Here is an 18,075-nt window from a genome sequence, read left to right as displayed (position 1 = left end):
TTGGGTTCTCCAAACCCTCCAGAGCTGCTGGCTCACACCCTGATCAACAGGGTCTGGAAGTACTCACCCTAAAACACGCTACACAACATTGGCCAAGATTGTAAAGAAGTGATTTTAATTAGTCAAATCAGACTAGTTTTGTACTTTGGATGACTCAGTGCTGGAGTGGAGTTCCTCCTTGTGTCCTCAGCCTCTGTTGTAGTTGGTCCTCAGTCCAGAAGAGGGCAGGCTAACATCAGATAACATTTACAATCAGCTACCACAGCTGTGACCTTCACAGCATCAAACTCTCAGGATCTTCTAAGTTTACGAGAAAGAAGTCGTAGTATTATGGGAATAAAGTCATAAGTTTATAAAGTAGTATTTTTACGAGTTATTTTAGAGGGGAAATAGAGCAGATGAAAATGAGGAACATGGAGCATCTTGTGAAGTTATACTTTCGTTTACGTTTCACAAATAACCAAATACTTCTTCTTTTGGCACATCAGCACCACATTATCATCAGTATCACGACCTTAAAAAGATTGAGCAAGAAACGGAGGTGGAGGAGGAAATGTTTTTCCCGTAAAGTTATGACTTTATTCTCATTAAATTACGACTTTTTTTCTTGTAATATTATGACTTTAATCTCGAAATCTCCGATTTTTTTCCCCTTCAATGTGGCCATTATACTCCATCTAAATTGGAGGTACTCACCCTACTTCTTGAATTAAAATCTGCAGCAGTAAAATGCAACATACACATTAATGCAGCTGCAATATTAATCTAGAAGCATCAGCTATAATAGGAAAATACTAATGGGGAACATTTTACTGACAATACTTTAACTACATTTATATGATAATACTCACATACTTTAACTTCAGTAAGGTTTTGAATGCGGAACTTATACTTGTAGTGTAGTATTTTAACACTGTGGTATTAGTACTTATACTGCAGTAAAGGATCTGAGTACTTCTTCCACCACTGCCTCGATGAATGAAACTGATCAACAGATAGCATGACACACACACACACACACACACACACACACACACACACACACACACACACACACACACACAGCATTAAAGGGAAGTAAGCCAGACTGGGTGGTGATTTAGGGGCAGCAGACAGTGGAAGGGTAGAGGCCAAGCTCTGGGTCTCAGACTATCTCTCTCCATTCAGCAGCCCATAAATAACCGAGTGACACGAGGGAGGCTGCAGTTGGAGATGAAGGACGGAGGGAGAGGGGGTGTCGTGTGATGAAGAGGAGAGAGATGAGAGGAAGAAGACAGGTGTGGGAAAAGAGAGAGATACAGACATCTTGCTGGGTAGACAATAGCGTCAATAGACTAGAACATGCAGTGTGTATGTAGGTGTAACAGGTTTGCGATTTCCTTGATCCAGAAATAGTCCAATGTGCAGCCTCGTCAGATGCCTTCCTCTGAGTGTGCTGTTGACGTCTATGAACACTGCTGTTTTTCTTCTCTTTAACATTTTGTCGAATTCCTCTGAACCACGAGGACCCCCCTGCCACTTAGGTTCTCACGATCCCCGCCAGAGAGTCACGCTGCTGTGGTCCGCTCCCTCCACGCACAAACAAAAACACACACAAACGTGTCACGAGTCGACGTATGTTGTATATACACAAAATAAAACCAGGTCTTCCTCCAGCTTTCTCTCTGACGTCCTCTCACAGCTGCTCTGCTACAAGTATCAGGCCTGAATGTGCTTTGTGTTCACCATCACTTATGTATCTCCAACACGTAGTCAACATATTTTAAGGGGGTCCTTCAGCTAGGATAGGTAGAGTATGTGCAAAGGCTCTGCTCCTTAAAGCAGCAGAGGGTAGAAATGGAGCAAATATGATTAAAAAAAGTTATTTTTATAAAACGGTCACTATATCCTGAGAGTAGTACATGAGACAGGTAATCTGCAAGATTTCACAGACCGGAGGAAAACAACCAGTCAGAGCTGATCTGGAGTCTGCCGTCCAGCTGCCGTCTATGGGAGCCACGAGTCAATTACTCGCCAACTGCAATTAAATGGTCAAACTAGACGGCGCTGATCAAATATGAATCAATATTCTGTTACTCCATCATCATCATCTGCAACCGCTTATCCCGTTAGAGGTCGCGGAGGGGAATATTCTGTTACTGTAATGCCTATTTCCCTCCTCAAATGTTATCAGAAACATCTTGTAGTGTACTGTTTAGTTGTAAAATTTGAAAGTTGGTGACCCGGCAGCCATGTTGAGATCTCTTTAGGAAATACCAAGCACCGCCCACCAGCCGGAGTACATCAAAATATAAAACATTTCCTGTTGCCAGTAGGGGGCGCTTTGAGTGTGACTCAATATGGACATGTAAATGTCCTCAGGACTGGACCCTTATTATGCCTGAGAAGTTTGGGGCAGATTGGACTATGTACATTGGAGTTACAACAACTTCCTGTTTCATGGCAAATGGCGCAAAATGGTCGCCATGCCACGGCAAGGTCGTTCCATGAAAACTCAGGATTTTATCAACTTTTCATCGTTAAGGTCTTAAGATGGTCCTGACCAAATTTCGAGTCGATCTGATTAAATCTGTAGGAGGAGTTCGTTAACGTACTAGGCCTATAAAACGCTAAAAATGGGCAAAAATCGCACATTGAATTAAAAATGTCTGACTTCCTGTTGGGTTTTGGGTATACCTCCGAGAGGCTTTTTTGTGCATCTCCACATGTTACATCTGCCTGCCAAATTTCATACATGTAGATGAAACCTGAACGAGGGGCTCAATTTTTCCAACTTTGTAGGGGGCGCTAGCGAGCCATTTTGCAACACCCAACACCTAGACCCTTAAAATAACAATTTTTTCACCGCTTCTGATGAGTTTAACAACTTTAAGAGCACATTAAGGCCCTAAAAAATGCGATTCATCTCAAGAACAATAATAATTCCTACAGTTTCGATCGAGCCTTCGCTGACCGACGTCCCTAATTATAATGTGCTGTACTATTTATAATGTCTAGTTTAGTGACAGTTAATTATATGACAGATAATTATTTCCGGGTTAAAAGGAACGTGACTCCGCCTGTTATCAGCTGGGACTTCTATATGGGTGTGGTAACAATTCTAAAAGTATTAATCGTTCAATAAAGACTGTGGTTTGGAGCTGGTGTGAAGGCTTCACTACTGACATGTGGGAGCTTTTCTCAACCGCCACTCTAATAATAATATTACAAACACTACCGTCTGCTATATTATTTCTGCTGCTGCAGATTTGTTGCAGCTTTAGTTGTGCGATGGCATCCGTCCTCACAGAACGTTTCACCACAGCTCATTAGCAGCGCTGATGACGCCGAGTAGAAACTCTTGTGAGAAACGTCATTAACATCTGTTTGCGGTCCACACAGCGAGGTTGAAGGCCGTGTGAAAACAAAACAACAACACTGACGAGGCCAACAACTGCAGGGTCTGGAGCGTGGACCCAACATGGTTCCCACGTCATCTCCCCTCTTGTTTTTTCTTCCTCCCTTTCTTTCCACTCAGCGTCCGTCATTAAATCTCATCTTTACATACTCGCTAACCTTGAGAGCTCAAAAAATAGGGAGGATTTCAAAACCAAAGCGAGGGGGTCTGAGGGTCTGAGGATGTGCAGGTAGTCCGTCAGGAAAAAAATAGTTTCAGAGACTTTGTTTCCTGTATTCTGGTGACTTTTAAAGAATCAGAATAGTACACTGCAACATCATTTTTATCTTAAATACTTTTAATCTTACTTTTATTACTTCGGAAAGAATAACTATAGAATAATTCGCCCGTCTGGCGTGAACTTATATAAATCTCTGGTATAAACTAATATTCATCAGTTTTCATTCATTCATGTTTTGCTCCTGCTTGAGTATTTCTTTCTCTTAGTTCTCTCCATTTCTCTCTCCTTCTCTCACTCACTGAAGGTCCTTTCAGACGCAACATGACAACGGCACCACTGAGCTCTGAAACCTGTTATTTCTAATGGTTTGCGCCGCACCATGACGGCTTTTCACTGCGCCCAACTTTGAGCGCTGCACGCTGTGATGTGCGGCGAGTGCAGCTCAAACAGCATTGTGTCGGGAGGTCGCCAGCAGCTCTTTTCATCCAGGAAACAACATTTGGTGTAGCTGTGTTGTGGATTGTGGTGGAAACAGTAGGGCTTATACACGCTGTACAGCGCCAGAAACAAGTTGAGATAACAAAAAGGAATAAAGGTTTGAAATTTTGTCATAAATGGGGAGAAATAAGAAACCGGAAGACGGCAATGAAAAACAGGAGTCCCCGCGAAAATCGTGAGGGTTGACAAGTATGCATCTTTACTTTTTTCTCCATCTCTTTTTCTTCCATTTTTCTTGAAACATTAATTAAAAGTCACAAAATGTTGACAAAAAACTGACAGCATATTTCCCTCAAATTGAGGGAGAACGCTGGTCCAGTATTGAGGGCCTCAACACTGAATGCAATACTGAACTCAATACTGAAAATGCTCCATTCAGAATAAGGCCTAATTCAGAATATCCAAACAGAATATGTTGTCAAATTCACTATATTGTCATAATAGTGGAATATTAGTGTAACTACTGCTGCCTTCAAATGAAACTGGTGCGCTTGTGTTTACAACGTGTTTGGCGTTCAAGTGGTTAAGTGGTGAGAACACCGCTGCTAAGCAACGGTAATATTAACGTTACTGTCGGCGTCTAGAAGCCACAGAGGCTAACAATATAGCAAGCTAGCAAGCAGGTAACATAATGCATTAAATGCGAAGGTATAATGACAGAGGAAAAATATGAGGCCGTTGGGAATATCAACATTTTCCTGAGACATATTATAAAATTACGAAGAAAAACAATATACGGATAAAAGTACAATATATTAACTTATTATGCACCAAAAAAAATGAACTTCCATGGCCTCCACTATTTCTGACAACGTCACAACTCGTCAACTTGGAGCTTTGAGAAACTTTCCTCTTCCGAGGTTGTGAACACCACAAGAGGGGGGCGTTCATATGGACTCCTCTGGTGAACACGGTAAACACCACCCCATTTGAACGCACCAATAGTCAACCAAGTCAGTGTCGTTGCCCTCTCTGGCCTGATGGTGGGTGTGAGACGGGGTACAGGTGGCAACTTCATCATCAGTGGAGAAAAGTTCTATTAATATACTAGAGTCTGAGAGGAGCACACACACACACAAACACTACACACACACACACACTCTTTTTTAGGGGGGGTACAGGGGGTCTTTAGGGGGAGATAGCAGGTCAACAGTAGATGTCACATAGAAGTGGTGTACATCATCTGAAAGCTGGGAACCTGAAGATTAATTTGAGATGCAGCTCAGCTTTGTGTGTCAAGTTGCTCTAGTCATGAATCTGAAATAAATATGAATGAATGAAGGAATTAAAAGTAATTAGTGTATCAGGGTTTAGAACATAATGATAGAAGTATATGATGGTCATCCCCATGCTCTATTATGTCTCATAAGTTGTTGCAGCAATTTTTGGGTTGATACCATTTGTTACACAGATTTGGTGCTAAATTAAAAAAAAAAATTCCACTCGAGAATTGAAAAAAATGATCAATAATCCCTCAAAAATACTGGTGTCTAACATCATCACACATGAATACAGTTGGGCTCATTGGATCCACAAGAGTCTCAGCTTTACAGTGATACCCAATTTATGCAATTCAGGACTGTTTAGGGACCCCAGTATGCAGAAATATTCAAACACACCATTTTAGAATAGGAGAAAATAACACATTTATACTGCATGAAAAAAACTTTTTTTGCCCAATATTGCATGTGATTGTCATAAAGTGGACATGTCTGTAAAGGGGAGACCCGTGGGTACCCATAGAATGCATTTTCATTCACATATCTTGAGGTCAAAGGTCAAGGGACCCCTTTGAAAATGGCCATGACAGTTTTTCCTCGCTAAAATTTAGCCCTACTTTGAAGTGTTATTTAGCCTCCTTACCGACATGGTAGCAGGACATGGTTGGTACCAATGAATAGGTTAATAATTGGTAAATAAAAGGTTGATACTTTAGGTTTTCTAGTATCATATGATATCTGTGTCTTCACTCTAGCTCTAAAACTGAACCTACTGGGGCCTCTGAAAGTCAGTCGGGATCGCCCGCGGGTCAGAAGAAAAAGAAAGAGAACTGTATCATTATAATAGGAGCCAGTAGAGCCAGAGAGAAGCAGACACAAAGAGAAACAGGAATAAAAAAAGACGTGGACGCTGTAGTCGTCTTCCTTCAGAGTTCCTGGCTGACGACCAAACAGCGAGTCTGCCTGCCTCCCCGGGGAGAGTAACTCCAGGCCTGAATTCCTTTCTGTTATTTCATGTTTTCTTCTCCACCGCTACATTCACTCTGTTTACCAGCTCTCATTAAAGGAACTGCAACGTTATAAAACACACGTCTATATTTGCAGACAGGCCTGCATGCATCCTAAAGTGTACACAAAGGTTAACACTCCCACTCTGTGTATTGCGGTCTTATTTACATTCTTGTAAGGCAACACGTTGGGGAGGGTGGGAGGGTCTGACAGAGAAAAGACGAGGGTCTCACATGGACAGAAGTCATTTCCGCTGCGTTGGGGAGGTCTGTGAAGGGTCAAGCCTTCCCCAGCCCTGGCTGTGTGAATCACATAAACACTGAAACACTCCTACAGCCTCCTCTGGTGCTGCAGAAGCCTCGCTCAGACTTTTACACGCCACTGCTACATGTACAATATATATACATCCTTATAGTCAGTGTATTAACGTTACATACAGTAACTTAGATGGCGGTCGGCGTGCTCCCAGGTTGTTGAATAAATAAATAAATGACTTGATAAATAAATAAATAAGTAATTTAATGTAGCAAAAATAATATTTAAAATAAATGTAGCCATTAATTAATTGATAAAATGTGATGTAAATTGATATATTTGTTTTAATTTGCTTGTTTATTTATTTATATTTATTCATTTCCTAATTAATTTACTCTTGTTTAATTTCCCCTTTAATTTTTTTTACATATTTATTTTATTCAGCTTAAAATGTATTTATTTATTTTTGCATTTATTTTTATTTATTTTATATATATATTTTTAATGATATGTATTTATGCATTTATTTATTTATGCACGATTTAACCTTTACACCCTTATTTATTTCTGTTCTTTTTTCCTTACACATTTTTCTTTATGCATTTCTGCCTAATTATGCAAATGAGGGGACTGTCACTCAATGTGAATAAATGCATACATTTAAAAATAAATAAAAAAATAAATAAAAAATAAATAAAAAAATAAATAAATACATTTAATAAAAATAAATACACAAATAAAATAGGGAAAATTAAACACAAGAGTAAATAAATAAAGGAATTAATACAAAGATAAATAAATAATGAAGCTACTTAAAACAGAAATGTAAATTAACGTCACATTTCATCAATTAATTAATTAATTTTTTATATGTTTATATTTTTATTTTACTACATTTAATGAATATTTATTTATGGAGTAATTTATTTATTTTTCATTTATTTTGGATTTTGGCAGGCTCCATCCTCCATAATTCTGTATCTTCCCAGTGGTGTTCCTCATGTATTCAAATCCCAACATTAAAATTTTGGTCAAAAAACTTTTTCCCACGTGACCTGACGTAGGTTTCTGCATGATGACGCTGCCACATGTGCAGTATATATACATACTTATATTACCGTTACAGTAAGTAGGTACCAATACCTCCTGGTAAAAACACAGTAAATGAAATTCTCAAAGTGCTGTCGGCCCAGACTATAACTGTTGCACTATTAAATGCCTTTCCTTAATGTTGATAATGTTGTCATGCTCAGATTAAATGTAGAGAAAACTAACTGGTTTTGTTGTTGAGACTTCAGGGTTCATGTTCGGTTTAATGTAGTAAAGTATTTAAAGCCTCCCTCCACCTTCAGCTGACTGTGAGCTCTGATTCCTCTGTGTTTTTATTGTGTGTGAGTCATGATGATGAAGCAGGATTTCATCTGGACACTTCTCTTCCTCCTCTTCTAGTCCTGCATGTTGTGACTTGTCTGACTGACCGTCTCATTTTAGACTCTCAGATGTCTCACAGTGTTTATGGCAGTGATAACTGGCTGCTGTAGCTGCACATGCTGTATATGTAGCTTAATATACACTGTGGATGAAAAGTTAAAGCCTTTATACACCAAGTCCGGATTTTTTGTCCAAAATTGTCGAAAGTTTAAAACGAAAAATACAGACTTGGTGTACAAAGACTTTCAGACATCTCCAGCAAGATGTGTGAGAGAACGACTCCGTATGTCTGAATGGTCTTTGATGCTTTCAGCTTGGACAAAGTCCTCTTTACTAATATATGTTATTTTGTCTGGTTTTTACATATTTTACTGATATTTTTTGGGATATTTTTCGGACAATTATACCTTTTTTTCCCGCACTTCTTTTTTCACATATTTTACTGATAACTTTATGAACATTTTCGGATATTTTTCACGGAAAATGTTCGGATATTTTTCACATATTTGAGAATGTTTTTTCATGCTTTTATCTTGTAGAAACTCCTCTTTGTAAATAGATGCTATTTTGTTTAGTTTTCGCATATTTTACTAATATTTTCCAGATATTTTACTAATATTTTTAGACATTTTCCCATATTTTTTTGGATATTTTTCAAATATGTTACTGTTTTCACATGTCATAAACATAAATGACTTGATGAATAAATAAATAAAAAACAACATAAAAAAATAAATGTAGGCATTAATTATTTGATCAAATGTAACACAAATTTATATTTAATTTTTATAATTATTATTATTTAATAATTTCTTGACTCATTTATTTATTTGCTCATTTATTTATTTTTATTTTTGGCAGGTTCACTCCTCCCTAACACTGTGAAAACATCGACTGAATTTCATTCTTCTTTAAATACAACATTTGGGGTCTGAATTATACTGTTTTTTTTTATTTATCTCCGTTAGAATAGTAATTATTGAAGGAAAAACAGCTGATTCATAACTCTTCAACAGTAGTGTATGTGTTTGTATTTACGTGCCTGTGTGAGTGACATCAGTGGATAGTCGGTGATGCTGTGAAACCCATTTTACGAGGCTGAGGTGAAAACGATGAGAGTCTCAGGTTTCAGAGTGTTCCTGAACACGCAGCAACAGTTGAATATAGTGTCTCCGTCCACAGCTCATTAACAGCTGAGGTGACGGGCGGAAGTATTTGGTTAGCGGTGCACCTACACAAACTTTCCCTAGACTGAGTATAAATACACAGGCTTAAAATGGAAATGCAAACTTAAGCGACTGAACTGTCAATAAAAAAGAAATGTAATGGGGGGTGTGTGGACTTTCATGACACCGCTGGAATGGAGAAAAGAAGTCAGATTGTATAGAAGTCTATGAGAAAATGAGTCTACTTCTCACTTAATTTATTACCTCAGTAAACATTGTAAACATGAGTTTATTGTCTCAAATGCTAGTTTCAAGTCTTCTTCAATACAGCATGATGTTCATTTAGTAAATTACGGTCCCATTTAGAGTCAAATAGACCATAAAGCAGGGGATGCTTTAGTGCGGGGCTACCTTGTGATTGACAGGTCGCTACCACGGCGTTGTCCGGTCTGGGAGTTGTCTGTGTTTTCGTCTTACAACTTTCACCCTTTCACAGTGTGTTTTCACTTCATCAAAGTTAATTGTTATCTTTCCGGTCACTTAAAAATGCCTTATTCAGTGTCCGGTTGTATTTAGCTCCGCCCTCTTGTGTCACTTCTGGTTGCAAAAAAACAAGACGACGACGGCCAAATACCAAGATGGCGACAGCCAAAAACCAAGGTCGATTGAAGGAGGCTGGGTAACGCGTCATCAACGCGTCATACTGTATCTTTGGGGGTTTAACACATGAGCAGTAAAATTTGGTCTGCCCTCGCCAAAATGGAACCAATCGCAACGCACGACCGCAGCTCCAGTTACACTGCACAAGTGTTATAACCCATGACGGTGGTTAGATCCCCGGCTGCTCCAGGTCACATGTCGATGTGTCCTTGAGCAAGACACTTACCCCCAAATTGCTCCCGAAGGCTGGGCCATTGGTGCATGACAAGTTAAGGCCTTTACACACCAAGTCCGGATTTTTTGTCCGAAATTGTCAAACGTTTAAAACGAAAAATACAGACTTGGTGTACAAAGACTTTTAGACATCCTCAGCCAGATGTGTGAGAGAACGACTCCGTATGTCTGAATGGTCTTTGATGCTTTCAGCTTGGACAAAGTCCTCTTTACTATACATGTTATTTTGTCTAGTTTTCACATATTTTACTAATATTTTTTTAAAATTTTCAGACAGTTTTCGCGTATTTTTCGTAAACGTTTTTTACTATTTTTTTCTCTAATAATTTTATTAATATTTTCGGATATTTTTCACGAATAATATCAGGATATTTTTCACTTGTAGATAGTCCCTGTTTGTAAATAGATGCTATTTTGTTTAGTTTTCACATATTTTACAAAAACATTTCAGACATTTTTCAGATATTTTTCACATATGTAACCATTATTTTTCAGACATTTATCATATATTTTACTGTTATTTTTCTGACATTTGTTTTTAACATATTTTACTAATATTTTTCAGATATTTTTCATATTTGTTACTGATAATTTTTGGATATTTTTCAGACAGTCTTGTAAATGGTATTTGTGGAAGAGTTCATCTGAAGAGCATCTTTCACAATAAACACATCTCTCCTGCTGGGGATATTTTTTGCAGGTGCAGCCCTCCTCGGGGACGCGCACGGGGACGCGCACCACGGTCCCTCCCACTTCCCTCCAGCTCGTCTCAGTCTGCGCCTCCTCTTCACTTCATTGAGGACTTTTGTTGGAGAGTCTGTGCGCCTCTGAACGCTGGAGGACCCGGGTCTGGAGCGCTGCTGTGAGAGGACACCGTCTGGTTTTCTACCGAGGACACTGTAAACCCTGCTGCTGCTGCTGCTGCTCTACTAGACTAGAACAGAACCGGGTCTGGACCGGTTTGGGGGTTTTACGCAGAGAGAGACGCGCTGATTAAAGTGGATACAAAGTGTTGGTAGAAGCTGCTGGAGCGCGGACTTTGGATTACTTTATGAAGGTAAGATCTCTGAAGCTCCTCTCATACTAACTCTAACTTCTTCATGAAATGCAAACGCGCATTTTTGTGCACAAAACCAAACTCCTCAGCTGACTTTAGTGCGACTTTCCTGCAGAAGAGAAGAAGCCTGCTGGTCTTTTTTAGATGCTGCTCATGATCCCTGTAGTCCTGTGACATATTTATTATGAAGCAGCTGAAAACCTTTTTTATTTAGACAGGCTTTTTGTTAATTCATCTGAATAATCATCTCCACTTAATTTATTGCTTTTATTGGCCTTTTTCTTGACTGTATTTGTTACCTGTTATGTGTCTTTGTAGCTCATTTGTTTGTTTTGTTGTATTTTTAGCTTGACAGCCCTGTGCTCTTCATTGCTACTTTTAATATTGACTGATGTATTTTTTTTATTATTGTAAAGCACTTTGTGATTTTGTATCTGTGAAAGGTGCTATACAAATAAACTTGACTTACTTACTGTGTGATCGATTAAAGCCACAGAGTTAATCAGTTCTCCTCTCATGATAATCGATCCAGACTCAGCCTGAAAGCGTGTCTTGTGGTCGGGGGACTCTCTTGCATGTCCTTCATGCTGGTAGCCATTAGGCTCCACAACCAAGGCTGACCCCCATATGACAACTATTAGGACTTTAACAATTTTAAACACGCACCATCTACCTTTAAACACGCACTATCTACCTTTAAACATGCACAATCTACCTTTAAACATGCACCATCTACCTTTAAACATGCACCATCTACCTTTAAACATGCACCATCTACCTTTAAACATGCACAATCTACCTTTAAACATGCACCATCTACCTTTAAACATGCACAATCTACCTTTAAACATGCACCATCTACCTTTAAACATGCACAATCTACCTTTAAACATGCACCATCTACCTTTAGACATGCACTATCTGCCTTTAAACATGCACCATCTACCTTTAAACATGCACCTTTGCAACCATCTTGGACTCTAACCACTGACGCACTTTACACTTACTTTACACTATACATCCTATATACCACTTTATAGACTGCACATATGCACATATTACATGTATTTATTGCACATATCACATTTATTTATTGACGGACTGTACACACTTTGTTCACCCATTCACTCTGTATCTTTTATATCTCTATTATTGTTTTTATAATTTTTGTATACCTTCATACTTCTCCTGTGTTTCACTCTGTTTGCTGATGTTGCTGCTTTGACACCTGAATTTCCCTCCAGGGATTAATAAAGGTTCATCTTATCTTATCTTATCTTATTCCGGGTCACCATCATGTGTCTCGGGTCACCATCATGTATCTCGGGTCACCATCATGTATCTCGGGTCACCATCATGTATCTCGGGTCAGGATCATGTATCTCGGGTCAGGATCAGATGCGCTCAGAGGGAGGCTCTGGACAGAGACAGCAGTGTTTCACTGCACACACATGTGGAAACAGGATTAGCTCTTATCGCTGTCGTTGCTTCAGTCCGTGTTTGTGTCAAAAGTATCGGATTAGAGGAGGTTTATCTGGCTGGTTTCTCTTTATTCTGCTGCTCCCCGGAGACAAATCAAGACGTTTCCACCCGGACACATCGGGATTAGAAACGAGTGCACCTTGTTCGCACATCTGTATATTACAGCTACTCTTTTATTTATGCACTACAGATGTTATTTATTGTGGCTTAACAATTATTCTAAACATTTAGTCCAGAACTATTTTCATAATCACTTTTTTTCCCCCTGCAATAATATCAAAACATTTTCTTGTTCCAGCTTTTTAAACATAGAATTTGTTTTTTTTGTTTTTTATGTTTTATATTGTTGTAAAATTAATATCTTTGTTCTTTAGGAAATCATCTTTTTTTTTTTTTTTTTTTTTTTTACTGTTTTCTGACATTTTATACGAATTGATGAGAAGACAAACATCACATTCATCTATTTTTATTTAAAGTCATGGTTATTTACAGCTAACTATTCACTATTCTGTCCTCTTCAGAACCAGAATCAGGTTTATTTTGCCAAGTTTAATATACATAAAATAAAAATAAAATGTCTAAATACAAGTCAAGTGTTCTAGGTGTTCTATTACTGATGTGAATAGATCCTTTAAGGACCTGTATGCAGCACCAGGTTACTGCAAACTGGCTGTAATTAGTGCTGAAATTGGTAGACAATTAAGTGATTAGTCTGTTGATTGATTTTATTTTGATCACAGATAAACTACTAAAGGTTTTAATCAAGAATAAAATGCCAAACTTGTGGCACTTCCTGTTGTTTTATATCACAATGAGTTAAATCATTTGGGAAATTGAAGTCCTCACTTTGAGCTCTGGGAAGTTGAGATGGGCATTTAAAAAAAAAAAAAGTAAACTTTATTAGTATGGTCATATACATACAGGTACATACATGAGACTTGTCCTGTGCATTGAACCTGTCCTGAGGAGCAGTGGGCTGCTGTGATATTTGCATGTGCAGTCCTTGTTCTGGTCACGTTAAGGCTGGCCCGACACTAAAGGATGTTTCAGATCTTAACAGATGTGTAAAATGTGAGAGAGCCCTCACATAACGAATCATAAATTTAACAGTTTTGATCCTGTAGTGTGTGGAGAGCAACGATTTGGTCAAAACAGCAGCACACCACACACTAACAGATTCAGTCATGATCAACAAGAGTCACGACTAAAAAAAAACGGAAATCTCACAAAATCTCTCGTGATCAAACGTGACTTTAGTGTAAACAAACATGGTGGACGACGGGCGGGAAGAAGTGTTATTTAATAGTGTTAGTAAGAGTTAGTTTTTACTTTGTACTGAAAATTCACGAAGGATGGATGGATGAAGTCATGGAAACACGTTAAATAAACACTTGTGTTGTTGCCACAAATCAACAAGTTGGTCCTCCATGTCTGAGCTCCATCTTACTACTTGCCAACCCTTCCGATTTTCCTGGGAGACTCCCCGTTTTTCATCGCCCTCTCCCGGTTTTCTCCACGTGTCACACTTCTCCCATTTTTCACACCTTATCACAACCTGTTTCTGGTGCTGTATAGCATGTACAAGCCCTGCTGTTTCCTCCCAGACGATAATAGAGCTACACCAAATGTCTTATCGCGACCATACAGCGCCCAAGTTGGGCTTTGCCCGACGCAGCGGAAAGCCGGCGTGGTGCAAGCCGTTTGAAATAACAGGTTTCAGAGCTCAGCGATGGCGTTGTCCCGTCGTGTCTGAAAGGACCTTCAGTGAGTGAGAGACGGAGAGAAAAATGGAGAGACCTAAGAGAAAGAAATACTCAAGCAGGAGCAAAAAGGAATGAATGAAAACTGATGAATATTAGTTTATACCAGAGATTCACACAAGCTCACACCAGAGCGGTGAATTATTCAGTTTCTTTTTCTGAGTAGGCCTATTTAACATAAAATGCTGTTGCAGTGTACTTATTATTTTGTTATTTTCATTCTTTAAAAGTCACCAGAATGCAGGAAACAAAGTCTCTGAAACTCTAATGTTTCTGGGTGAGGACCCACAGACCCCTCGCTTTTGAAATCCTCCCTATTTTTGAGGTCTCAAGGTTGCAAGTATGCAAGTTACTACTCCTTTATGCTTCACGTTTAGCATTAGCCCATGCATTAGCCACGGCCGCCATGACGGCGGTGGTTGTCCTTCCTTCTTCAGTCAGCTTGGTTCTCTATTGGCTATCGTTCTTTCCCACATGACTGCATCATCAGCTGTCCTCGGGGTTCCCCACACACAACGGGAGATCCCATCGTAGATATTGAACATGTTTAATATTTAAGATTTGAAATTGGTGCGGCCAGGATGGACTTCTGAGCCGAACGGGGGATGATGGAAAGATAATCTTTAGAAGCATCAGACAATCAGGGCTTTGCTGACGATTGTCAGGAGGAATCAGACCCCAAATCACATACACGCAGAAAAGACGAAAAAAACACATCTTAGTGATTTTTATTACTTCATATAAACCTGTAACAATATGTGAGGGGGAGACTGATGCATGGAGAATCTCTGCCGACCATGAGCATGAGTCTTTACCTACAATAACGGCTCTACAGATCAGTACTGGTGGGTGAGCTGGGAGGAAGATGAAGCCAGCATGGAGGAAGATGAGGATGGGAAAAGCAAAGAAAGGTGGAGACAGACGGATGGACTGGAGGACGTACGCAGAGAGGCAGAGCAAAGCAAACATTCCTGACTCGGTGTCTCAGCGATTTAATTAAGGTTTTTGTGAGATGCTGCAGCGAGCACCTCGAGGTGAAGGCTTAACCCCACTTCCCCCCCCGTTTCCAGCTTGGACTAATCCCAGGGGTCAGCTAATAAGTGTCGGGGTCACGCCACCGTGACAACTAAATAGGGACGAACCCGAAGGAAAGCTCCCCAATCAGGGAGTTAATAACCCCATGAGGGAAGTTAAGAGGTACAAGGTGAAGAGGACGAGTGTGTGTGTGTGTGGAGTTGTTATCAGCCACACTAACCTAAAGCCCCTCCTCTCAAAGGGTTAAATGTGCCCTGCGGTGCTCTGATGTTACTCCCTCCCTCCCTTCAGGTCAGATTTCGGTCACTGTTCCACTGCTCGGGGGAGATTTTATAAGGAAATTAATTCAACTGGCTGTTCTTATTTTCTGACACTTGTAACTGAAGTCCTGCTTCCTGCTTCCACGTTGCTGTTTTTAAAGTTTCTCATCTCCCTGCTGTTGTTGCATCGACTGTTTCGTGTTGGCCTTTTGACATTGGTACCGCTGCAGAGAGGCTCGTTTTCCAGCCTCACCCTTCTGCTCTCCTGTTCCGGTTTCTGGTTTCCATCTTAGTTTTCTGCTTAATATTTTCTCTGCATTTCTCTTTAATGTGGAACAGAGTGCCGCACGGACAATTCTGCAAAAACCCTGGATTAGATTAAATTTAAGGCCCAAAGACACCAAACCGACATCAGAGAATTAGCGGCGATAGAGCGTCGCCTTCGTCTTGGCTGACAAGTTGTACTCGAACACAATGCAAAGACTACAGCTGACGGCCAGTTAGCACGTAGGTTCTGCGCTTGCGTGAGAGGAAATAACTCTCCACACCAGCAGGCGGCGGTAGTCTGGATTCATCACTCAAAACGGGAAACAGGAAGACCGAGGACGCTGTTATGATACGTACATGAAACAAAGCAGCGTTTTCCAACTGTTTTCGCGCCACTCTCACTTAGCTTCATTCCAGATGGTCATGTAGCTGTGAAAATATCTGTGTATTGGAGCGATCAGATGAGATGAAGATTAAAAATGAGAATAGACTTCTGTGTCTTCACTTTACTTGTTTTCTCGTGCACTGATTGGTTTAAGCTCAACAGCCAATCACCGACGAGCTCTGCCAACGATTCAACATGCTGAATCGGATGAAAAAACTTTGACAAGGGCAGACTAGAGACGACGGTGTGGAAAAAACTAGACCGACAGACGCTCACTGACGGCCCCAAACTGTACGAAAAAAAAACGAAGGAAGCCATTGCTACCAATACTAGCTTGACGTGAAGGAGGTTAAATAACACTCCAAACTTGCGCCAAGTTTTGGCGAGGAGAAACTGGCATGGCCATTTTCAAAGGGGTCCCTTGACCTCTGACCTCAAGATATGTCAATGTAAATGGGTTCTCTGGGTACCCACGAGTCTCCCCTTTACAGACATGCCCACTTCATGATAATCACATGCAGTTTGGGGCAAGTCATAGTCAAGTCAGCACACTGACACACTGACAGCTGTTGTTGCCTGTTGGGCTGCAGTTTGCCATGTTATGATTTGAGCATATTGTTTTATGCTAAATGCAGTAACTCTGAGGATTTCTAGACAATATCTGTCATTGTTTTGTGTTGATAATTGATTTCCAATAATAAATATTTACATACATTTGCAAAAAGCAGCCTATTTGTCCACTCGCATGTTGATAAGAGTATTAAATACTTGAAAAATCTCCCTTTAAGGTACATTTTAAACAGATACAAAATGTGCGATTAAATATTTTAATCGATAAATTTGTATAATGTTGTTTTATTACACTAGTTGTATTTATGTTCTATGTTGCCTTCTGTCGCTGCCTCTTGGTCAGGTTGTCATTGTAAATGGGAATTGGTTCTCAATTGAGTTATCTGGTTAAATAATTAGATAAAGAGATAAATAAATAAAAACCCTGAGAAAATCTGAAAAATCTCATGTTTGAGAAACTGGAACCAGAGAAAGTGAGAGAGTGTTCTAGATAAATGACTAATTATAATCGATTATTACTGAATATGCCTCAATATGTGTCCTCTCCATTGCATAACTTGAATTTACTGAATATCCTATAATTTAAATGATGGCAGTTGGGAAGTTGCTAAACTTGGTTTCTGTTTTCAGCGACATAAAAAGACTCGCGTTACATCTTTACAAGGCTGCTTGACACCAGAGGAATTCAAACCTACAACAGGCTGAGTCTTAACATGCTCACCAGAGGGGAACCCGGACTTTCCTTCCTCCCCCGGGGAGGGTTTAAAGGGGTTGCTACTCCTTTACTAGCACATGAAGCGTGTCTCTAAGTAGCTTCCCCTGTCATCCTCTAAATGTGTTTTATAAACACGGCGGTTCAGTAGGAAGGTAAAGAGCGTGACACATACAGACTCCTGGTTACATTCCTCTGTGGTACCAGGAGGCACCAGGACACAAAGATGCCTCCAAACGGCAGGTCTGAGGTCAGATTACCTGATGCACAAACACCAGGCTGAGATAGAACAAGTACACTTTTGATAACTTGATGTTGACAATTCACAATTTTAATATTTTTTTCCCCCCTAGAAGATTAAAACATGATTGAAATGTTCTGTATTTTAAATCTTAATGTGCCAGACAGTTGAGCAAGATAATTTAGACCTGCACCACTTACATGACTTCATTGTCATG

General features: G+C 39.7%; 1 long non-coding RNA gene across 5 annotated transcripts in view; it reads right to left on the bottom strand.

Annotated features, from left to right (window-relative positions):
* LOC119484709 overlaps positions 1-18,075 on the bottom strand; it is a 132,791-nt gene that overhangs the window by 16,237 nt on the left and 98,479 nt on the right. The window contains exon 6 of one of the 5 annotated variants that reach the window (XR_005206085.1): positions 94-229. The exons of 1 other annotated variant lie outside the window; for it this stretch is intronic. This is a non-coding gene — a long non-coding RNA (uncharacterized LOC119484709). Of the gene's footprint in view, positions 1-93; positions 230-1,550; positions 1,570-1,998; positions 2,018-13,011; positions 13,483-18,075 lie in introns of those variants that run through there. 3 more of the 5 variants (XR_005206096.1, XR_005206097.1, XR_005206094.1) reach the window with 3 other exon arrangements.

Source organism: Sebastes umbrosus, chromosome 3 (genome assembly GCF_015220745.1).
Source record: "Sebastes umbrosus isolate fSebUmb1 chromosome 3, fSebUmb1.pri, whole genome shotgun sequence".
Classification (NCBI taxonomy): Eukaryota; Metazoa; Chordata; class Actinopteri; order Perciformes; family Sebastidae; genus Sebastes; species Sebastes umbrosus.
The sequence above is the reverse complement of the archived record's forward strand: the minus strand, read 5'-3'. Positions and strand labels throughout refer to the sequence as shown.